The sequence below is a fragment of the Helianthus annuus genome, chromosome 3 (genome assembly GCF_002127325.2).
Source record: "Helianthus annuus cultivar XRQ/B chromosome 3, HanXRQr2.0-SUNRISE, whole genome shotgun sequence".
NCBI classification, from domain to species: Eukaryota; Viridiplantae; Streptophyta; class Magnoliopsida; order Asterales; family Asteraceae; genus Helianthus; species Helianthus annuus.
In genome coordinates, this window is record NC_035435.2 from 47666854 (window position 1) to 47688813 (window position 21960).

Genomic DNA, 21960 nt, shown 5'->3' on the forward strand with positions numbered 1-21960 from the left:
AAAAACGATCAACCTTAGCATCAATGAATTTTGAGCTGAACTGTTATGTCAAATTGATTGTTAGATCGAATTTGACTGTCCAAGCTCTGATACCAATTGTTAGGATCGGAGGCCCTCATGATTGTGTTTGTTTGTAATACTTGAACAATAAATGAATGAAAACAGATACCTGATGCAGCAGAATTGAAATCAAACTTTTGTTAACACAATCAAAAGGAAAATAGCTTTTAGTAAATACATCCTTGTCATTGAGTCAAATGATTACAATACAGAAATGATTACAGACATGCTTACATACTAAAGCTCCCCCCCCCCCCTCAGCATGATGCTCACTGGTTGATTGCTCAAGATGAAAGGAATGGAAGAGAAGAACTCACTCAGGCAATCAAATGTAACAGTACAAAGTACTGCTCCATTTATAGGCAAACCAAACCAATGAAGCATCTAAGCTGACGTCACCATGAAAGTGACATCTAACAACCTAACAACCTTTAACCACTGTTCTTATACAAACACTGCTAACTTAACCACTGATTCTATATAATACAAGAGATAAACTAAACTACTGTTATTTCCTTCCATTGTTGCATGCTAAGCACTGATGTTGACCATCAGTGCTTTCCTCAAAGTTGATCAGTCCTTGAGTGGGCAGTTCATTAATCATCAACAGTATTTAGATAGCATCAGTAGATTGAACCAGCAGTGTTTAATCCTTAACAGTCTTCAGGGCTTCATCAGCAGTTTGAAGGACAGCAGTTGTTGTATTTGGACAGTGGATAGAGGACATCAGATGTTATAAGCACTTTCAAGGGGAAAGCCTAGTGTAAACTACTGCTTATTCTGGATCCACTGCTCTGATCCAGTTTTGGATTTAATTATTTGTTCCTCTGATAGGGTTCAATCCCAACACACGCTGAGCACTTCCGCAGAAAGCAGTCTGACAGTAGATTTAGGGCCTAGGGGTAGGTCCAACATCAAAAACACATTAAAACCCAAGTGTGTATACAAGGGTTAACATATGTACTTTCCGGAAGCTAAAATAAGCACTAAAAGACACCCGAAACTCACTTTAAATGTTGAATTCTACAGAATTCAACAGAAAAACAGCAAAAACAACATTTAACACCAAAATACTATGCAGAATTGATGTCTTAGTGTCCAGAATAACTTGTAAAGTGTCAGAAATTAAAACTGTCACAAAAGGTGCTTCATACCTGGTAAAACTGAGCAATTTAGCACTTTAACGAACCGTCAACCGGACATTACCCAAAACATCAAAACTAGACTAGAAGCATTGTTTTTATCATTGGTGATAAAACACCTTAAAAATCATAAAAATACCTAAACACACTTAATCTTACATAAACCTTCTAGTTTACATTTATAACCTCCAACTTCCAAATTTGTGCACTTTACCCCCCCCCCCCTTGTTGGTGACCGGCCCAACATGGCCCCATAACTTTTGATTATTATATTTCAATTGTTTCCAAAATATTAAGCATAAAATCCTTTGTGTAACTAAATGTTGGAGGATAAAAAGACTAGCAACCTTAAGACTTCATCCATTATCATCATTCTCATATTCAAAACCTCATCTTCCCCTCCTTTTTCTCTTTGCTCTCGGCCTCACTCAAACACCCACACACCTTCATTTTTTATCATCATACAACAATTCCAAGGGTATACTAAGGTGTAAGAAGATCATCAAGGAAGGTATCAAGTGTTAGAAGTTGAAGGACCACCTTGTGGAGCTTTTAACTTCTCATTTTCATCATTCTTCATCATCTTCCTTCTTGTGCCACTTCCCTAGACAATAGAGCTAGTAATAAGCCTTCTAAACACTAGTTTAGTTCATGTTAATGTTATGTACAAGTCACACCATCTAAGAAACTAAACTTTAAAAGATGAAGATGTAAAGATCTAACATAATCTAAAGGAAAACAAGTGATTTTAGTGATGTTTGATGTTTGTGATGAAGTTGTTGATGTTGAATATGTGTTTATGTTTAGATCTATCATGTAAAAGCTTGTTAGAAGCTTAGATCTAACAATTTTAAGCATGGATCTTGAAAGATCCATGGTTAAACTTGAAGATGAACTTGTGAAACCTTTATGTAAACATGAAAAATGATTTTTGAAGCATGAACTTGTGTTCTTGAAGTAACTAAGTTTGTGTAAAGTTAACTTTTGAGACTAAACCCCTTCAAATGTTTGAAAAAGATTCATCAAGAGGCTTGTTTATAAAAGATTCAAGTTTGTATGGATCTTGGAAGATCCATGATGAAACATGACTTTAAACATAAAGATCTTTTAAATGAGCATAAGAATGGTTTTAGAACATGTTTTTCAAGACTTTGAAACCCTAAAACTCATGGATGGTTTAGTTAGTAAGTTAAAGTTTCATAAAAAGTTTGTTTAAAATTTACAAGAACACTTGTTTTTGAAAGATCCTTGTATGTAAAGTGCAAATCTAAACATTTTTATCAAAAATCAAGTTCATTATAAGGTTTTACATGATAAAACTAGTGTATGATGCTTGTGAAAATTGTTGAAAATTGTTTTGGTGATGAAAAGAAAATAAATACATGTTTTGAAAACATGGAAAACCTCCATTTTTAGGGGAAACTATGTCAAAATTTTTATAAAATTTTGACACTTAGAAAATTATAAGTTTTGATGAAACTTATTCCCCAAAAATTCATCTAAAAATATTTATCAAGGTTTCCTAATTTTTGTACAAAATTTCAAGCTAAGAATAAGGATTTCTTCAAGTTAAAATCAATATTAAGTATGTATATTTTTAGGGAATATATATATATTTATTGATCACCAATTTTTGTGCTAAGTTTATATTGTGTCTATTTTATGTAGTAGTGTATTAGGATCATGAAAATACATTAAATACTCCCAAGGAGTATCACCAACAAAATACACATGAAAATACATAACAAATACCTATGAATATTCATACAAAAATAACCCATGAAAGGGTATATGGACAAAGGGTGGAGATACAATAGGAAGTTTATTTGGCTAGGAAGGATAGGAAGTGATCTTGACCATTCATTAAGTTAATCAAGGGCTAAGATTAAATCAGGGAAATTGAAAGGAAGAAAAGAGGCGCGTGAGTTTGTTCAAGGGCATTCTAGTCAATCCAAGCCAATAGTTTCTCTCTCCTCCAATCCCCCCCCCCCATTTTTTAAACGTTAATAACTCTTTCATACGACATTATTTTTTTATAAAAATTGCACCAAAAAACGAGCGTTTTTTTATCTTTAAAACGAGTATACTATTGCTATATTTTAAAAAAAAAATTAAACCCAGTTGCGTAAAACGCAATAGAAAAAACCACCAGTTACGTAAAACGCAATGAAAAAAAAACCTAAAAAATGACATTTTTCTAAAACGCAATGCACCAAAAACACAAAGAAATGACTTATTTGTAAAACGCAATGGCCAGAAAACACAAAGAAATGTCTTATTTGTAAAACGCAATGCACAAAAAACACATAAAAAGGTGTTTTACCTAAAACGCAATGCACCAAAAACACAAAGAAATGTCTTATTTGTAAAACGCAATGGCCAGAAAACACTTAAAAATGACTCATTCTAAAACGCAATGGACTGAAAACACCTAAAAATGTGTTTTACCTAAAACGCAATGACTAAAAACACTTAAAAATGTGTTTTTTTCTAAAACGCAATAGCCAGAAACCACATAAAACTCTCTTATTTCTAAAACGCAATGGACACATTAAACTGTTTGTGAACTGTTTTTGAATTGTCTGTGAACTGTCTGAATTGTCTACGAATTACTGTCTTCGAAATGAGCCAATTTCTGGAAAATTAATTTTTCTGATGCGCCAGGGGCTGCCGCCCCTGGGACCCCGCTACCAGGGGCTGCCGCCCCCGGACCCCCGCAAAGATCGTAAAACGCAATGACTAAATCGAAAACCCAGATCGTGAAAATGAAATTAAAGAATTTCTTACATGGATCGAAGCCTCTTCATCAATTGACGAAATTTGAATGATAGAAACACTTATCGACGCTCGAATCGAACGAATCGAGTGATTATCTCCAAAATCACCGGAAAAAACGGGATTTTTTTATGAAATTAAACTGGGTTTTCTTCAAAAAAAAGCTGAAGAACACGTTGATCGGGTTCTGAATCATTGATTGGTGATGAAAATCGCACTATAATGTAGTGATTATTGAGATAGAAAGTGAAGAAATAGTTGAAGATGGTGGGTTTTGAAAATGGTGGGTTTTTGAATTTACTGGGTTTTGAAAAAGGAAGAAGAAGGAGTTGGATTGATTAAAATACCCTTTCTCTTTATTTTAAAATTTGCCACATGTCATAATCCTATGGCTTCCTATCCTTCCTAGTGAAAATTAATTTCCTATTTGATCTTTTCCCTATGGACAAATACAAGAAAATATATTTGTATAGATATATTCCTTAACAAAATCTTGGACTTGGACAATTCATGGACAATTTTGGGCTTAAAATATATATTTGGACAAATATATATCTATTACCAAGTAGTAAAAATTATACAAAATCGGGTGAATAACAAAAATAAATATATATATTTCCAAGCATGACAAAATATATATATTTCACACAAGTCTTAAAAATATTATTTTTAAGAAATATAATTTCGGAAAGTATTAAAAATCAAAGTATTGATTTTTGACAAAAAAATGTAAAATACACAAGTATTTACATAAAAATACATGTATACTTTCCGAAGTATACTTGCACAAAAATAATATTGAAAATATTATTTAACAAAATACTTATATTTATTTTTGAAAAATAATATAAGTAACATATTTGGACAAGTTAAAAATATATAGTTTATTTTTAACACCTATTGTTTGTCAAATACTACATTAACAAATATATATTTTTGGAAGTAAAATATATATTCACAAATGAAAGATATCAAGTACAAATTACAAGACAAGACAAACGGGCGAGACCCGACAAACAAGGGCACGACCCTCACACATGATGAACGCACACAAGACAAATACATAAACTTAATATGGTGACTTGTACCTAGTATGTTACAAGTCTAAAGATTAACGCGCATATAATACTTATAGGTTGCGACGCCTACACGACAAAGCCGGTGAAGTTTATGACGCAAGATACGCAAAACAGTGAGTTCATATCCCCACTTTTAAACTTTTACTTGTTTTCTAAACTTGGGAAAAATACATGTACTATGGTATGTCGAACACAAAACTAAGGAATGACACATAAATCATGTGACTAATAGGGTGACATAAGCACCATTAATCAACTATATACCTAGACCGCTGATAAAAGTGCAACAGAACACATAGTAGCTGATAATGTTTGCAATTCAAATGTCAAACGAAGTAAATCAGGAAGTTCAGAATAATAACGATAACGGGAACCAAGTGAATAAAAATGCAATTGAACACATAGTAGCTCAAGGAATAATAGATGTCATGCCATTTATTATCGACACTATAAATAAAAAAGGCAGAAAATGGTAATACCATAATAGGTAGTAAACGTACACACACCGAGCTGAGTCACAGTGTGAATGGAGATAACGGTATTCTTATGAAAGCTCAATTCCAAAAAGAAAGAAAACCATCTCTTATGGTTGTTTCTACAAAGAATTCTTGTCATGCAAACCAATAGAATTCTCAGGCAATGAAGGAGCCATTTCAACCTTATGCTGGATAGAAAAGACTGAAGCAGTCTTAAAAATAAGTAAATGTGCGGATGAAGATAAGATTATGTATGCCTCTAACCTTTTCAAGGACGAAGCATTAGAGTGGTGGAATACCATTCTACAATCAAAGGGAATTCTTAAAAATAAGTAAATGTGCGAATGAAGATAAGATCATGTATGCTTCTAACCTTTTCAAGGACGAAGCATTAGACTGGTGAAATACCATTATACAATCAAAGGGAAGTGACATGGTCTATAACATGGAATGGAACAACTTTAAGGAAATAGTTGAACAGAAATTATGTCATCCTCATGAAAAGGAACAAATTGCTAATAAATTCCTGAACCATAAAATGATTGGGGTAAATTGTAGGGAATTTACTATCAAATTCTTTGAGCATGCTAGGATAGTTCCAACACTAGCCTCGCCAGAACCAGTATTAATCTCTAGTTATATATGGGGATTAATCAGTGAGATCAGAGATGTGGTCAAAGTAGCTAGACCACAAACAATTAAAGAAACAGTGGAACTTGTTAATACTCTGGCTGATGGACTGGTACGCACACAAGAAGAAAACCAGCAAAAGAATCTAGCTCAAAGGATTACCCAGGAACTACGTTCTGGTAATTCCTATCGTGGGAAAGGAACAGGTTCATCTTCTTCACCTTTCTGTAAGTTCTATAAGAAGAAACATTCAGGAGAATGTGCGGTATCCTGCAACTTCTGTAAGAAGCCAGGACATAAGGAAGAAGAGTGTAGAAGAAAAGCTAGTACTAGAATATGCTACAACTGCGGAGACGCAGGTCATATTCGACCATACTGCCCAAAACTAGCTACAACAATTGACAACAAGACAAAGGCAACAGAAGGACCCAAAAAGAATGCTAGAGCATTCGTACTAACAACTAAGGAAGCCGAGTTGATTCCTAATGTAATTGTTGGTACGTTTTTAGTTAATGATGTTTATGCTAATGTATTATTTAACTCTGGTGCAAACCAAAGTTTTATAAATACTTCTTTCTGCAAACTTCTCAATCAACCATTAACTAAACTTCACCAAGACTATACGGTGGAAACGACAAATGGAAATTCTATCAAAATAAGCGAAATCCTTCAGAAAGGAAATATAGAATTTGTATGTAACGCCCTGCTTTTTCATACTTTCCATGATTAGAAAGCTCGCCTTGTAATGCTATTTTTGGAAATCTCGTATTATTGTAGTCGTCTTTTCGTTGTAAAATCCGAGACTTGGATCATAAATAAAATTCGTATTTCTTTAAATTCACCATCTACATATTCATACATGTTCATACGTTGGAATTCATTGTACATCGAATCCTTATTTGTAATTCATACTTATACGATACTTATTCACGATGCATGTCCACGCTTGTCCTCAAATTGTTGATACCTAAAAACCCCTAATAATATGCTTATTTATACAACGGTTAATCATCTAATATGTGACATATACTTGTCACTTACAAACATGTTACATACTTGTACATTACACTTTTTACCTAGTTAAATCATGTTTTATTTCATATTTCACCTTGTTACAAGTTAGGGGAAACATTGTTGCATATTATTACACAACTTAATTAACAAAATTACTCATTATAATGTTTTAAAAAATAAAAAAATAAAGAAATATGGCAGCCCCAATTCAGCAAAATTCAGCCCCATATAGTTGGGTTTTGTGGGCTAGTTTCAAGGTGTAACCCCTTCTAAACACTTACAAAGCCCAACCCATTGAAACCCTAATCCTTCCCCCTATAAATACCACTTATAACCAGCCTCCCTACCACTTTTGCAACACTAAAAACTCTCAAAACATCCTCCAAACCGTAGCTGAAAGCAAGGGTTCGAGCAGATTGACACCCCTTCACGAAAATGAGCATAACTCACTCAATTCTTATCCGATTCACTCGATTCTTTTTCCTACTACTTTGTATTGACCTTATCTACGTTTCCATGGGTTTTTCACAGTAAATAAGTCCCTGGAACTCCAGCAAAAAGGCTCCAAAGTCCACTGATTGTTTTTGTTTTCATGAAATCCTTGTTATTTCTTACCAAACTTGAGTCTATCTCATCTCAAACCTATGTCCTAATGCTTACAACACTTTAGTGGTTGGTTAGGCTTAAAAACAAGGTTGAGACACTTAAAAATCAGAGGATTAAACCTCATAAACTTGGTGTTTTGTTTAGGGTTTTTAACCCACAAGTCATGTCAAACTTTGTCTTTGATACATGAGTGATTATGGAACAACTTGGGTTGTCCAAACATACAATCCTCACATGATTTGATGATTTCTCTTAGTTAGTGTGTGTATTTCTTATTCTTTATTGTATGTTCATGACCCTCCTTGGTTGTTTTTTTTTACATCAAGTGTAGTGGTGAACACATAGAGGTGCCTAAATGGAAGACTTGATCTTCCTACCTCCTACATGATTTCTATGACATTTAGAGGTACCAAAGTGAAGATTTTAATCTTCTACCTCATGCTTGAACTATTGGACATATATTATATAACCTAAATATATTATTCGAATAATCGAATCTTTGATGATGAACTAGTGTTCATATGTCGGGGTACTAGATTACATCATCCTAGACTATGATAACTTGTCATGATTCTAATGGAACTGTGACAACCCTCACAAAACCAGGTATCCGTACGACTTAATTAACTATTAATTGTTGCCTAATTACTGTGCTTAACTGAGATTTCTGATAAACTGCTACTTGATTGTTGATACTTGTACATATCTGCATCATACTTGATATTTCCGTCACTACATTATTACTTACTGAACTCTAGTGACAAACATGATGCACAAAAGCACAGTAGCATTTGAACGGATAACCTGTTGACATGCTGATATAACCAGCCTCAGGCAAACACTGCCTCTAAAGGCCTGAATGAGCCAGAATTATTTTACTACACCCATAGTGTGTGTAGAGATACAAGGGTTGTATAATTGCGTCACTAGGAATAAGATACAGAGATTGGATGTGCCTAAAACGTACTTAAAGCACGAAACACAGCACTTTTATCAACATACTAGCTTCTAGCTAACTAATAAAGTGCCAAAATATGAGGAATTATTCCTGACACTTTGCAGAATAAATTGTGTCGCTAAAAATATTAATTACGACGCTTAAAGGATTACTCAAGCACTTTAACGGATTACTATCCGACCGAACAACCGGACTATACCCGGAACATAAGAATACTGCCAGAAATATTATTAGTCTTTTTCTGAGCCAGTTAGGGTCCCTGATTACCCTAACACCCGCTTTACAACGCGTCAAACAACTAACGGGGTTAACCTCTAAAAGTAACCTACTTTATGTAACTGAGCACTAACTGAACGATCAAGACCCAACCGGATACCCCCCCCCCCTAATGGGATCGGTCACTATGATGTGACACAAGAGTACACCTTTTGATTATTATAATTGATGTCGTGGATATCTAGACGACATTGTAACCGATGGACGATAATCAAAATTTTTGTCTATAAAATCACCACATAACACACAAGATTTACACACATATTTCACTCAACTCTCTCTCCCTCTTGCTCTCTCCCTCTCGGCCGAGACTACCCACACCCACACATCCATTGTCGAGTTCTTGTCTTGCCATTCCAAGCTCACACAAGTGTCGGGGATCACGTACGAGGAAGCTTGAAGCAAGCGGAAGTTGAAGGACCTCGTTCATTTGCTTTTATCCACGCCATTTTCGCCAAAGATCTTCCCTAGCCCCGAGCTAGAGGTATAACATTTAAAACTCGCTCTTGAACGTATCTAAAGTGGTTAAAAGGATTTTTAACGGTTAAAAGTCGGTAACCCATCTTTTAAATCTAAAAAGTCTACTAAAACTCGAATATTGTTGGTTAAAAGCTTATAACGCGTGTAAAAGTCGTAGTATTCGAATATGTTGGTTATTGAGGCCCGATCTACGATGTGGTGGCTCTTATCATCGTTTACCCCGACTTTGTTAAGATCATGTATCTTAACATAAGCTTGTTTCTAGCGGTACGAGGGTTAAAAGGTGAAACTCCACCACACGGGAAACATGAACTTGTGTAAAAGTGTTTTGACATGTAAAATAGTATTTAAAACGAGCCGATCTACGTATGTACAAGTGGTACATTCGTAGAACCAAGTGTCGAGAAAATCATGTTTTATATAAGTTGGATGACATGTTAATAAATATGATTTTTATAAACTACAAGTGTATAAACACTTGTGGAACGAAAGATCCGACAAAATAACAATTTTTATAAAAATTGTCGGGAAGTTGTAAAGAATGATTTGTTCCAAAAACGGGGTTTTTACAAGACTAAATTATTTTATACATAGATCCACTAAACATAACGAGATCTACACAATAGTTTTAGAAAAACTACAAATTCATGTAATAATGCGATTTTACATACTAGTCTACAAGTTTGATTTGTTGAAACTTGTTTAATGTGTTGAAAATTGATTGGTTGATTTAAAAGAAGTGTTGAAATGATTTGTAAAAGAAAATGATACGCTGGATAGCGTGGCCACCTCCAGTTACAGGGGAAACTCTGGCGAAATTTTTCTAAAATCTAACACTTAGAATTATTTACAAGTGTTAAACTATTTTGAGATGTTTTCAAAATATATTTCGCCATGACTTTATCACAAATATTCGGAGGTGGGATTTTCACAAAAACTAAACGTGATAAATATATATTCGGTAAATATATTTTTCACAACACTGTTTATGATTATTTTGTGAAAATGTATAAATATTATTTTTAGAGTAAAAATAATATTTACTAACTTTGTCAAACCCAAAATAATACAAACGCTTATACGACAAACATATAAGTTACAACGGTAATTACTATTACCGCTTAATCGCCAAAACGTAACTTACGCTTTATACGGAAATATTCACAAATGCGTACCTTGTCGACGTATTATTTTGGAAAGTATTATGTAAAAAGAAAATATATTATTTTTGAGAAAAATAATTATATTTTGGAATGAGAAATAAAATATATTAAGTGAGACTTAATATTATAAACACGCATGTATTAATTCCCCCATCCTTGGGAAGGAGATTTTCTACCAAGTATATACACGGAACAGTTGTCTAACCGTTTCCCGAAAAAAATTAAACTATAAAGCTAAGGCACGGCCATCCGTCTAATAGAATTAGCACATGTAGGTCGTTGCGCAGCAGTTGGATATTTGGATTACTTGGTATTGTGACGCACTCACTGTGAGTTCATGTCCCCCTTTTCTCTTAACTGTTTTCAGTTTTATAAACTGCGGGGGTGAAATACATGTTACTATGATTATGAATATGTTTATACATGGTATGGTTAGCGTAAGGAGGTTTACTACTTAGATCATGTGAGTGGGTAGGCACAACTTGAGGCCATTAATCCTCGTAGTAGGACCGAGGGACAGGAGCGGTAGATCTATCTGGGTGTAGCGAGCCCAGCCCCAGGTCCAGCTGAACGGACCTCGGGGTGACTTAGTGCCCGACGCATAAATCCGCTAGGTTTGAGTCATCCCTACTTGCACTTCACACATATCAATGGCCTTGCAAACCATTGGTGATCTCTTTTTCCTTATTTGCTACATACCAGGTTTTTGATAAAGATAAAGGTTTATTTACTCACTTTCGCATGAACTCGCTCAACATTATTGTTGATTTTTCAACTTACATGTATTTCAGGAAACTAACGATCTAGCGCGGTATGGCTTGTTTTCCGCTGCATTAGGCCCGAGGTCATCCAGGGTTCGAGGCTTGTGACTCTTTCCTGGACAAGTCACAGTCCCTGAACCATGTTTACTTTAAGTATGCAATTGTAATGTTTAGACAAGGTTATGGTTGTTGGGTGTTAACCCGTTAAGACAATGTTTTACTATTTTATTTTTAATGGATGATCTTGCATATTTTTAATTCATATAGCTTGTTATGATTAAGCTATGGTATTAAGAAGTCACACCAAATTAACCACGCTTCCGCAAAGCCAGGGTGTGACAGCTTGGTATCAGAGCTCTGATCATAGCGAACTAGGATTCCTTCTCGAGTCTAGACTATGATCACTAGGGCTCTCACGAAAACATTTTTACTGCATACCATTTAAGTCCAGATCCAAAACGTTTTTATAAACAAATGTTGAGCATATTTTATTTATTATTTTAGGCTCAGTCTGGGAGGCTGAGGCTCGGTCTGGGAGACTGAGGCTCGGTCTGGGAGGCCGAGGCTCGATCTAATGGATCGAGGTAGTTGTCTAGTGGGACTAGGGAGTCAGTCTGGGAGGCTGGGAGAATTTGCTAGTGGGACTAGGGAGTCAGTCTGGGAGGCTGGGAAAGTTGGCTAGTGGGACTAGGAAGGACAGTCTGGGAGGCTGGGAGGCTAGTGGGACTAGGTGGATTATGTGATTATTATTTGGTAACTTATGTGATTGCCTGATTTACTGATTATTTGTGCATACTTGTGATTGTGTTACAGACACATGGATACATCAGGCACCGGAGACTCAGATACCACTGGACCCCTACCCATAGTGTCGGATGACATTGTGTCATCGGAGCATGAGGTGCATACCTCAGACTACACGAGCACGGACGATGATGACTTCCAGCCGTTCGCTCTACCCGACGGCGCTGATGAGCATACTGATGACTCCTTGCCCTTCGCTCTACCCGAGGGTGCCTATGAGCCTATTGATGGCGATTCTGCTGAGTATCTTCCCTTGGTAGCGATTCCAGCTCCGATTCCCCTTGCTTCATACCCAGCACACGAGTTATTACCAGACGCCGAGGCTGACGGCGACATTGACCTCTACGAGGACGAGCCTTTTGAGGACGAGGTTCCTGATGCAGCCCCTTTACCCGCTGGCGGTCTCTTGATGATCGCTGGTGCCCCAGCTGGAGACTCGCCCGTCCACTCACCAGTCCCAGACTCCTTTGAGTCTGTGGCACCTGTACCGTCTCACGAGGTGAGCACGCAGCATTTTGTTCATGACTCGGACCCCGATCAGGCATCTTCTGCCGCCCCCATTCCGAGCTTTGTGTTCGAGCACGACGATATTGAGGATTCTGATCCCGTTTTTCCTCGAGGATTTGATCCTGACCGTGATATTGAGTATATTCCTATGGACCAGCATGTGGAGGACCCTGTTGATCCTGTTGATCCTGCTGATCCTATCGACCCCATTGATCCAGAGTTTGATTTTGACATGGCTTTTGACGACCCGGAGCCTGCCATGGCCCCAGAGCAGGCAGCTGCTTTCGATCCTGTACATGAGCATGACTTGGTACATGCTGACGTTCCTGTTGAGCCCGTTTTGGCTGACCCGCCTGTTGGCGATCCTCCTGTTGATGATGTCCCTTTGTTAGTTGCTGATCATGCTGTTGATCCTTTTGTTGACCCACCTTTGATTGCTGACGTCCCTGTTGACCATCATATTGATCATGTTGATCCTGTCATTGCTCCTTTTGATCCTGTACCCATTGAGCCTGAGCACGCTCTATTTGCAGAGCATATGGATCCACCCGATGAGGAGGCTCAGCACGGTTGGATACCGGCTGACGAGGATGTTCCACCGCTTCCACCACATCACACTGAGGCACATCATACTGATTTTTCATTTCAGATCCCACCGTTTGTACCTCCAGCAGGGCCTGGAGAGGGCTCTTCAGCCCACCCCTTTGGGCACATACCGATACCTATGCCCTTCGTACCTCAGATGACACCTGTTCCATCTTCTGTTCATGTAGCACCATTCGATCCCACCAGCACGCCACTCCTTTGGTCATCTTCCTCTCCGATGCCACCCACTGATCCATATCATCCATTCCATATGGGGCATACCATTGAGGACGTCTTGATGTCCTTTGTCCATCAGCATGAGTCCCATACACAGCGACTCCAGGAGCTCGAGAGAGCTCAGCTATCACTAGGTCCATATCTTGGTCAGACATCTTCATCTTTTCAGCCTTTTCGATCATTACCTCCTGACTTTGCTGCCCGACTTTCGACTATGGAGCAGCAGATCGCTTCTGTTATTCGCACTCAGCAGGCGATGGAGGAGGATTGGCTTCATTTACGCCGCTTACTCTACACTCACTTTCCCCCTCCTCCACCCCCATCCGCATAGAGCTCATCGGTGCCATAGTGGTAGACGGTGGTGAGACGACCGCGATTGTGACTGCACAGCCTTTTGGAGACCATCTGACGATACTGATTTTTGTTGATATTTGTTGATGTACTGGATGTATGTGACACTGATGTGATATTGTTTTGACAGGGGTGATGTAGCCCCTATTTGATTTGTGATTGTATGATACAGTGACGTACTGATACCCTTACCACATTATGGTCTCGATATATATAACAATCGCCGTATTCTCACCATATCTGATTCACTTGATTGCTTATTTATGTTTTGTGACATGGGATGTTGTATGTATGATATTTGCAACATGGGATGTTGGGACATGGGATGTTGTGTGTATGATATTTGTGACATGGGATGTTGGGACATGGGATGTTGTGTGTGATATATTGTTAACATGAGATGTTATATGCTATTACTATTACTATATACGTATGTTTATTATGGCCTAATCGACGTACGCATCTTTAGAAGATGGCACCCAGACGTCAACCGCAGCCGATGCCCACGACTCATGAAGAACTCCAGCAAGTTATCGCTAACGCCATTGCTCAATACGCTGCCTCGCAAGGAGGACCAAGCGGAAGTAGCTCGAACATTAACGGCAACCAAAATCCTCCTCATGGTAACCCTAAGTCATTAAGACATACCATGGCCTAAACGGATTCCTTTAGCAGATGCTAATGCCGTTCCTATGATATAATGTATGTGCAGGGTGCACCTACAAACAATTCTTGGACTGTAAGCCCATAAACTTCGACGGCACAGGTGGTGCTGTTGCTTTCGTCCGCTGGGCAGAGAAAACCGAGTCCGTAGTTCGCATGAGCAAATGCGCGCTAGATCAACAAGTCACTTACATCTCAGGGCTATTTGTGGATGGAGCCCTATCCTGGTGGAATCTACAGGTCCAGACCCTTGGCGAAGCTGCAGCTTACGCACTGACCTGGACAGAGTTGAAAGAGCTTATGCGCAAGAAGTACTGTTCTCGCGCGGAAATCCAGAGGTTAGAGACCGAATTCTGGCACCTAAAGATGGAAGGTTCCAAGATAGCTGAATATGTTCAGAGGTTCCACGATTTGTCGCATGTGGTACCCTATATGGTTACGCCCGAGTTCAAAAGGATTGAACGCTTCATCTGGGGATTGGCTCCTCAGATAATCAGCATGGTGACTTCTTCCAAACCTGCAACCATCACAGTAGCCATTGATCTGAGTGTGGCTCTCACCGAAGAGGCGATTCGGTTGAACAAGTTTGATGAGGTTGAGCCCAAGAAGAAGGAGACTCATGTGGAGTCATCTGGTGGTAATAAGCGAAAGTTTTCGAGTTTCAAGCAAAGCACCGGGATGGTGGTTAAGAAGGGAGAATCGAATGCGCCAGCTCAAGATACGGCTGGTGGTAGAAAGAAAGGGAAGGGATACATGGGTGCACACCCCAAGTGCAACTCATGCCAAAAACATCACTCTGGTCGTTGCAGCCTGAGAGTTTGTGAATCATGTGGGAAGACTGGTCATACGAAAGATTTTTGTTGGGCAAATGCTGGCCGGGGAGGCCAGGGAGGATCTGGGAATAGGAATAACCGTGGTGGTGCTGGGAACCGCCCACAAGGAAATCAGGGAGGTGATGGGAACCGTGTTAATAATGCTAACCAAGCGGGCGCCATGGATCGGAACCAGGGAAACCATCAAGCTGGAAACAATGGTGGAAACGGGCAGAGGCCCGGATGTTTCAATTGTGGAGATCAGGGGCATTACAAGAGGAATTGCCCAGAATTAAACCAGGCACGCGGAAGAGTGTTTAACATGGAAGCCAGGGAAGCGCGCCAGGATCCCAACGTTGTCACTGGTACGTTCCCTGTAAACCAACGCTATGCATCCGTTTTGTTTGATACTGGTGCCGATTATAGCTTCGTATCGCTAGAATTTAGAAACATGCTCGGTTTAGCCGCTAGTAAGTTAGATATTCCTTACTCGATTGAATTGGCAAATGGGAAGTTAGTAGAAGCTAACGAGGTGATTCGAGGTTGCGTAATCGAGCTGGGAGAGCGTGAGTTTGCTCTCGATCTACTACCCGTCCAGTTGGGAAGCTTCAACGTGGTAGTAGGGATGGATTGGTTATCGAGTAACAAGGCAGAGATAGTTTGTCACGAGAAGATTATTCATATCCCGACCGATGATGGTGAGACCATTGTTGTTCATGGGGAGAAGCGTGAGACGCTGTTAAGGATGATTAGCTGCCTGAAAGCAAGGAAGTGTTTGAAGAAAGGATGTGTTGCTTTTCTAGCACACATTGTGGATAAGAAGGCTTCTGAGCCAAAGATCGAAGACATCCCTGTCGTGAGGGAATACCCAGAAGTCTTTCCAGAAGACTTGCCTGGCTTGCCACCTCAAAGGCAAGTGGAGTTTCGCATCGACTTAGTTCCGGGCGCTGCGCCTGTGGCTAAGGCACCTTACAGACTCGCTCCGTCTGAGATGCAAGAACTGTCGACACAACTTCAAGAGTTGTTAGACAAGGGTTTTATCCGACCAAGCTTCTCGCCTTGGGGAGCTCCAATTTTGTTTGTGAAGAAGAAGGACGGTAGTTTCCGTATGTGTATCGACTACAGAGAGTTGAACAAGCTGACAATCAAGAATAGGTATCCCCTGCCAAGAATCGATGATCTGTTCGACCAGCTTCAAGGTTCAAGCTTCTATTCAAAGATCGATCTTCGATCTGGATACCATCAGCTGCGGATACAGGAGGAGAGTATCCCGAAGACAGCCTTCCGAACTCGATATGGACACTACGAGTTTCTCGTTATGCCGTTTGGTTTGACAAACGCACCTGCAGTGTTCATGGATTTGATGAACCGAGTTTGTAAGCCATACTTGGATAAGTTCGTGATCGTATTCATCGATGACATCCTGATTTACTCGAAGACGAAGGCTGAGCATGAGCAGCATCTTAGAGCCATTCTGGAGCTACTAAAGAAGGAACAATTGTACGCCAAGTTCTCTAAGTGTGAGTTTTGGCTATGTGAGGTGCAATTCCTTGGGCACGTGGTGAATGGAGATGGAATCCACGTGGATCCCACCAAGATCGAGGCGATCAAAGATTGGGAAACGCCAAAGACGCCAACTGAGATTCGGCAATTCTTGGGTTTGGCTGGCTATTATCGAAGGTTCATCGAGAACTTTTCAAAGATCGCTCAACCGTTGACACTCCTCACGCAGAAAGATAAGAAGTTTGATTGGGGAATCAAACAGGATGAAGCGTTTTAGATATTGAAAGATAAGCTTTGCAACGCGCCAATCTTAGCTCTACCAGAAGGCACTGACGATTTCGTGGTATACTGCGACGCATCGCGTCAAGGATTGGGTTGTGTGTTGATGCAACGTCAAAAGGTTATAGCCTACGCATCACGCCAACTGAAAGTGCATGAAAAGAACTATACCACTCATGATTTGGAGCTAGGCGCAGTGGTTTTTGCCTTAAAGATCTGGAGACACTACCTTTACGGTACAAAGTGTACGATCTTCACAGATCACAAGAGCCTCCAGCATATATTCAACCAGAAGGAGTTGAACATGAGGCAAAGACGATGGGTCGAGTTGTTGAACGATTACGACTGCGAGATCAAGTATCACCCAGGGAAGGCAAATGTGGTCGCTGATGCCCTAAGTCGTAAAGAGAGAATCAAGCCCATAAGGGTTAGGGCTATGGAAATGATAATTCAAACCGACCTTTCCTCACGCGTTCGTGCAGCACAGAAGGAAGCTCTCAAGGAGGGAAACCTTGAGGAAGAATATCTCCGTGGGATGGAGAAGATATTGGTGCCAAACAGGGAAGGAACGTTGTGTTTTGAGAAAAGGATTTGGGTTCCTTTGTTTGGTGGTTTAAGAGAGATTATTTTTGATGAAGCTCACAAGTCGCGGTACTCTATCCACCCTGGAGCGGATAAGATGTACCAGGATCTTAAAGATTATTACTGGTGGCCTAGAATGAAAGGCGATGTTGCTATTTACGTGAGCAAATGTTTAACTTGCGCCAAGGTTAAGGCGGAATACCAGAAGCCTTCAGGACTTCTGCAGCAACCAAAAATTCCCCAGTGGAAGTGGGAAGAAATCTCCATGGATTTTATTACGAAGTTGCCAAGAACACCAAAAGGCCATGACACTATCTGGGTGATAGTGGATCGCTTAACAAAGTCAGCACACTTCTTGCCTATCCGCGAGAAGGATCATACAAGCAAATTGGCTGAAATCTACATGAGAGAGATTGTTACACGCCATGGAGTACCTCTCTCGATTATTTCTGATAGAGATGGGAGGTTCGTATCGAGGATATGGCAATCCTTCCAGGAAGCTTTTGGCTCAAAGCTGAATATGAGCACTGCTTTTCACCCGCAGACCGACGGGCAAAGTGAGCGGACGATTCAGATGTTGGAGGACATGCTGAGAGCATGTGTGATGGATTTAGGCGGTAGCTGGGATAAGCATTTACCCCTGGTTGAATTTTCATACAACAACAGCTACCACACCAGTATTGGTGCCGCGCCATTTGAAGCGTTATATGGGCGCAAGTGCAGGTCGCCGCTCTGTTGGTCTGACGCAGGTGATAGACAATTGGTAGGTCCCGATGTAGTTCAGGAAACTACAGATAAGATTACGCAAATCCGAGATCGCATTAGTGCGGCTCGTGACCGTCAGAAGACCTACGCAGATCTGAAAAGGAAACCTCAGGAGTTTGAGGTTGGGGATATGGTTTTGTTGAAAGTATCACCCTGGAAGGGTGTGGCACGTTTTGGGAAGCGTGGGAAGTTGAATCCGCGCTACATTGGTCCTTTCAAGGTTTTGGAAAGAATTGGGACCGTAGCATACAAGTTGGATCTACCTGCCGAACTGAATAATGTTCACGATACATTTCATGTATCCAATCTGAAGAGAAGTCCAACTCAAGTTAACGTTGCCATTCCTACCGATGAAATTCATATTGATGACACGCTCCACTTCGTTGAAGAACCTGTCGAGGTCACGGATTGGAAAGTAAACAAGACCCGCCGGAGCAGTGTCAAGCTCGTCAAAGTTCGCTGGAATGCTAGGCATGGTCCTGAGTTCACCTGGGAGCGTGAAGACCGAATGAAGGAGAAATACCCCCACTTATTTCCTGAGAACCCTGCTTCTACAAGCAGAATTTAAAATTTCAGGACGAAATTTATTTAACGGGGGGAGAATGTGACAACCCTCACAAAACCAGGTATCCGTATGACTTAATTAACTATTAATTGTTGCCTAATTACTGTGCTTAACTGAGATTTCTGATAAACTGCTACTTGATTGTTGATACTTGTACATATCTGCATCATACTTGATATTTCCGTCACTACATTATTACTTACTGAACTCTAGTGACAAACATGATGCACAAAAGCACAGTAGCATTTGAACGGATAACCTATTGACATGCTGATATAACCAGCCTCAGGCAAACACTGCCTCTAAAGGCCTGAATGAGCCAGAATTATTTTACTACACCCATAGTGTGTGTAGAGATACAAGGGTTGTATAATTGCGTCACTAGGAATAAGATACAGAGATTGGATGTGCCTAAAACGTACTTAAAGCACGAAACACAGCACTTTTATCAACATACTAGCTTCTAGCTAACTAATAAAGTGCCAAAATATGAGGAATTATTCCTGACACTTTGCAGAATAAATTGTGTCACTAAAAATATTAATTACGACGCTTAAAGGATTACTCAAGCACTTTAACGGATTACTATCCGACCGAACAACCGGACTATACCCGGAACATAAGAATACTGCCAGAAATATTATTAGTCTTTTTCTGAGCCAGTTAGGGTCCCTGATTACCCTAACACCCGCTTTACAACGCGTCAAACAACTAACGGGGTTAACCTCTAAAAGTAACCTACTTTATGTAACTGAGCACTAACTGAACGATCAAGACCCAACCGGATACCCCCCCCCCCTAATGGGATCGGTCACTATGATGTGACACAAGAGTACACCTTTTGATTATTATAATTGATGTCGTGGATATCTAGACGACATTGTAACCGATGGACGATAATCAAAATTTTTGTCTATAAAATCACCACATAACACACAAGATTTACACACACATTTCACTCAACTCTCTCTCCCTCTTGCTCTCTCCCTCTCGGCCGAGACTACCCACACCCACACATCCATTGTCGAGTTCTTGTCTTGCCATTCCAAGCTCACACAAGTGTCGGGGATCACGTACGAGGAAGCTTGAAGCAAGCGGAAGTTGAAGGACCTCGTTCATTTGCTTTTATCCACGCCATTTTCGCCAAAGATCTTCCCTAGCCCCGAGCTAGAGGTATAACATTTAAAACTCGCTCTTGAACGTATCTAAAGTGGTTAAAAGGATTTTTAACGGTTAAAAGTCGGTAACCCATCTTTTAAATCTAAAAAGTCTACTAAAACTCGAATATTGTTGGTTAAAAGCTTATAACGCGTGTAAAAGTCGTAGTATTCGAATATGTTGGTTATTGAGGCCCGATCTACGATGTGGTGGCTCTTATCATCGTTTAACCCGACTTTGTTAAGATCATGTATCTTAACATAAGCTTGTTTCTAGCGGTACGAGGGTTAAAAGGTGAAACTCCACCACATGGGAAACATGAACTTTGTTAAAACGAGCCGATCTACGTATGTACAAGTGGTACATTCGTAGAACCAAGTGTCGAGAAAATCATGTTTTATATAAGTTGGATGACATGTTAATAAATATCATTTTTATAAACTACAAGTGTATAAACACTTGTGGAACGAAAGATCCGACAAAATAACAATTTTTATAAAAATTGTCGGGAAGTTGTAAAGAATGATTTGTTCCAAAAACGGGGTTTTTACAAGACTAAATTATTTTATACATAGATCCACTAAACATAACGAGATCTACACAATAGTTTTAGAAAAACTACAAATTCATGTAATAATGCGATTTTACATACTAGTCTACAAGTTTGATTTGTTGAAACTTGTTTAATGTGTTGAAAATTGATTGGTTGATTTAAAAGAAGTGTTGAAATGATTTGTAAAAGAAAATGATACGCTGGATAGCGTGGCCACCTCCAGTTACAGGGGAAACTCTAGCGAAATTTTTCTAAAATCTAACACTTAGAATTATTTACAAGTGTTAAACTATTTTGAGATGTTTTCAAAATATATTTCGCCATGATTTTATCACAAATATTCGGAGGTGGGATTTTCACAAAAACTAAACGTGATAAATATATATTCGGTAAATATATTTTTCACAACACTGTTTATGATTATTTTGTGAAAATGTATAAATATTATTTTTAGAGTAAAAATAATATTTACTAACTTTGTCGAACCCAAAATAATACAAACGCTTATACGACAAACATATAAGTTACAACGGTAATTACTATTACCACTTAATCGCCAAAACGTAACTTACGCTTTATACGGAAATATTCACAAATGCGTACCTTGTCGACATATTATTTTGGAAAGTATTATGTAAAAAGAAAATATATTATTTTTGAGAAAAATAATTATATTTTGGAATGAGAAATAAAATATATTAAGTGAGACTTAATATTATAAACACGTATGTATTAATTCCCCCATCCTTGGGAAGGAGATTTTCTACCAAGTATATACACGGAACAGTTGTCTAACCGTTTCCCGAAAAAAATTAAACTATAAAGCTAAGGCACGGCCATCCGTCTAATAGAATTAGCACATGTAGGTCGTTGCGCAGCAGTTGGATATTTGGATTACTTGGTATTGTGACGCACTCACTGTGAGTTCATGTCCCCCTTTTCTCTTAACTATTTTCAGTTTTATAAACTGCGGGGGTGAAATACATGTTACTATGATTATGAATATGTTTATACATGGTATGGTTAGCGTAAGGAGGTTTACTACTTAGATCATGTGAGTGGGTAGGCAAAACTTGAGGCCATTAATCCTCGTAGTAGGACCGAGGGACAGGAGCGGTAGATCTATCTGGGTGTAGCGAGCCCAGCCCCAGGTCCAGCTGAACGGACCTCGGGGTG